The sequence below is a fragment of the Benincasa hispida genome, unplaced genomic scaffold (assembly GCF_027475165.1).
Source record: "Benincasa hispida cultivar pf3 unplaced genomic scaffold, pf3_genome.v1.1 HicScf376, whole genome shotgun sequence".
Taxonomy (NCBI): domain Eukaryota; kingdom Viridiplantae; phylum Streptophyta; class Magnoliopsida; order Cucurbitales; family Cucurbitaceae; genus Benincasa; species Benincasa hispida.
Window position 1 is genome coordinate 1 of NW_028326466.1, and position 4,003 is coordinate 4,003.

The 4,003-nt window shown below is 38.7% G+C and overlaps 1 pseudogene; it reads left to right on the top strand.

Annotated features, from left to right (window-relative positions):
- The first annotated feature begins 1,819 nt into the window (after positions 1-1,819).
- Positions 1,820-3,686, top strand: LOC120083984 (glycosyl hydrolase 5 family protein-like; annotated as a pseudogene).
- The last annotated feature ends 317 nt before the right edge of the window (positions 3,687-4,003 follow it).

Sequence of the window (4,003 nt, forward strand, 5' to 3'; positions counted from 1 at the left end):
TCTCTAATGAGGTTGATCGACTTTTACGGGCTTATTTATGGAGAAGCAGGGTAGAAGGTCATGGTGGTGCATGGGTTGCTTGGGATGAGGTTTGCTTATTGAAGGGTGGGCGGTGGGAGGGGGGCAGGGGTTGGGCATTAAGCATGTGGAGTCGTGAACCAAGCGACTATTATGAATCTTCTTTGGCTTCTGTTGGTTAAGTTCGGCTCTTTGTGGGCGGCGTGGATGGATGAGTATGTTTTGAGGGGGCGATCTTTATGGGCGATTCGGTGTGAGGCTGGGAGATCCTGGTGCTTGAGGGCTCTCCTTCGTTGTCGGGATAAATTCAAGTAGTTGGTTTGTTTGAAGGTAGGTGATGGGAAGAGGTGTTTTGTGTGGTGGGATCTGGGGTCGCCTGGCGGTGCACTTTTGGATACGTATGGTCCTATGGTGGTGTTTGATGCGGCGACTAGTAGGGAGGCGCGATTATCGGATTTTCTGATAGAGAAGAGGGTTGTAGGTGGCCTTCTGTTTCATGTGAGTTGCGTGAGATTTGGGGTTTGATTCAGGTAGCGAGGCCTAGGGTGAGTGGTGAGGATTATTGGGTGTGGGTGCCGAGTGCTAATGGTCAATTTTCTATTGCGAATGCATGGGAGAGTTTGCATCATCGTCGTCCTAGGGTGTCTTAGGCGCGACTTCTATGGTCTCGGGGTGGTATTCCTCGACACTTTTTTGTGCGTGGCTGGCTGTGTAAGATAGGTTGGGTACTCGGGATTGGGTTAGGAGGTGGAATATCTCGTCTGATGGTACGTGTCTCTTGTGTGTGGGGGTTTGGGAGTCTTGGGATCATTTATTCTTTGAGCGTGGGTTTGGGAGAGAGGTATGGTCGAGCATGTTGTGTCTGGTGGGGTCGTATCATCGGGTGGCAGGGTGGGATGTCGAGCTGAGTTGGGTTTGTTGCGTGAAGGCGGGTAAGGGGGTACGAAGTAAGTTGTTTCGAGTCTTCTGGTGTGCTTCTATTTATTATATCTAGTAGGAGAGGAATCGTCGGTTTCATGGAGGTTGCCCAAGGATGGTGTCTGCTTTATTCCATCTTATTGTCTCTATGGTTCGTGCTGTTTCCTAGCGGGTTGATCTTCTTGGTCTTCTCTAGTTTTTATCAATGTTCTTTCTTCATTATTGTGTTTGGTCTTTTGTTTTCTTTGGATGTTGCCCTCGGTTTGTGGGGTTTGTTTTGTTTCGTGACTGTTTCTCTGGACGGTTATTCTATTTTCTTTTGCTATGGCTTTTGATCTCTGGTTCTATTAAGAGCTCGGTCTTTGTTGTTGCTTTGTTTGTTGTGGTGCCTTGATCCTGGGCTGTGGGATCCTCCTATTGTTGTATAATAATATTACCTATTCAAAAAAAAAAAAAAATGTAAGCCTATGAAAAAAGGTCAACAATTGATTACAATTAGAGTTTTTTTTTTACCTTCATTTCCAATTCCAACCCAAAAATATATAATCGAAATCAAGATAATAAATAGAAACCAATGTCTCTTCTGAACAACACCTTGTATGAAAATTGTTGAAATATTTTATCTGAGATGAGTCACAATATTCACCGTAAATTTCTTGACTTGGCTAGTTAGTTAATAGAATCTATCAAGGGTTTAACCACATCCCATTATTATATAACATATTATTAACTTAATCTCTTGATTTAGAAAAACACAAGATTTTTTACAAGTTACAACAACCTTTGGACGTCCTAAAAGGGTGTATATAATGATTTATTTTGCTATCTTTTCCATAAGACATTAGAAAGACGAACAAAAGATACCAATCCCTAAGGATCCTAAATGGGAAGAACATTACAAGTCATTGTATGCTTAATGCTGATATTTATGTTTTCATCCCTTTCGACTTATTCCTTATCTTTATCAACTCGAGGAAGATGAATCCTTGATTCTCAAACATGATGTCGAGTTAAGCTAGTATGTGTGAATTGACCTTCCCATACCTAAAGCATGTTGGTCGAAGGCCTAAACCATCGACCATTAAAAGAACTTGCTAACGAGGCAATCAAGTTGAAGTTTAATTTTGTGCGTCTCACATATGCAACACACATATTTACTGTTATGCTAATAGGACAATTGAAGAGAACTTTGACCTTTTAGATTCTAAATAAGCCAAAGTTGGATTAGCTCAATGTGACCCCTTTGTGTTGAACAAGACCATTGTCAAAGCCTATGAAGTTATTGTTGATGTATGCTTGGGGCGAGCGGTTTAATGGTGATAGCTGACAACTATATTAGCCAACCAAGGTGGTGGTGTTCTCTTGATGATAGCAATGATTATTTAGAAATCATAATTTTGACCCTCAAGAATGGTTACAAGGTTTGAGCTTAGTCACCCAACATTTATCAACAAATCAACGGTATGTAACCTTACAAGATTTTCTCACATTTTTTTTAATAAAAAAATGGACTCTTAGCATTTAAAGACTAGAAAATGTTGCATTATTTCATAACATTGAAACAAGATTCTATGGCATGTATAGGTGATAGCAACGAGCCTACGAAATGAGATACGAAGAACAATGGAAAATGCAAATGATTGGAACAACTATGTAACTCAAAGAGTAACAACAATCCACAACATAAACCCATATATTTTAGTGATTGTTTCAGGCTTAAATTATGACAATGATCTTCGATGTTTAAAAGAGAAGCCCTTGACCATAAAACTTTAGATAATAAGTTGGTTTTTGAGGTACACTTGTATTTTTTTTAGTAGAGATGAAAGTAGGTATGTACAACAACCATTGAGCAATATTTGTGCAAATGTTATCAATAGTTTTGTAGACCATGCAGGATTTGTAATGGAAGGACCAAGTCCATTTCCTTTGTTTGTTAGTGACTATGGTATGATCAAAGAGGGACAAATGATTCTGAAAATCGATACATGAGTTGATTCATAGCTCATCTTGCTAAAAAAGACATGGATTGGGCACTTTGGATTTGGCAGAGTAGTTATTATTATAGGGAAGTTAAAATAGAGCCTATAAAAGTATTTGGAGTCCTCAACGCTAATTACACTCAAATTCAAAACCTTAACTTTACTAAGAAGCTTCAGTTATGAAGCCATGTTGCAAGGTAATTTTATAAATTATTTTAATAATAAATAATAATGGTCCTTGAAATAAAATAGTTTTGTGACATTTTTTTTAAGTACACACAAACCATAAATTATTAAACCAATTTGTAAGTGTAAGATAGAGTTTGCGAATTTTGTGGCATATAGATCCAACCTCCAATGCATCATCTTCTTATGTTACGTATCATCCATAAAGTGGTCAATGTGTCAAAGCTTCAAATGGCAATGCTCAAATATTTTTGAGCAATTGCCCAACCTCAAGTTAGATGGAGTCATGGTGACGATGGGACTTCAATCATGATGACAACAAATGTTTTGTATTTACAAGCTAATGGAGAAGGCATTGGAGTATCTCTCTCAAGTGATTGCTTGGGTCAACAAAGCGTTTGGAGAGAAATTTCTAACAGTTATCTCCATTTGGGCACCATCACTCAAGATGGGAAGTGCCTTTGCTTGTAGGCTATTGAAAGCTCAAATTCTTCCAAACTTTGGACCAACTCTTATATTTGTACTAATGGCAAACCAAATTACCTTCAAGATACCCAGGGGCTGTTTAGGGTGCTGAGATGATATAGGATGGTGGGAGTTCTGATGTCTGGGGAGTTTTGATCGAGTGTGATTGAATATGTTCAAACACTGAGATGATATACGATACACGAAAGAAAATGACGGTGAAATATTAAAAACGTTCCGAAAATGGGCCCACAAACAATTAAAATCGGTGAGATAGGATAATGAGCCTCCAAACACTGAGATGATATAGGATGTGAGGATATACCATCTCATGTTAGGCCCCCAAACAACCCAAAGTCAATGGTTTGAACTTGTGCAACCAACCCATTGTAATTGACTTTATATTTGTAACATTGATAAAGGAAAATTATTTA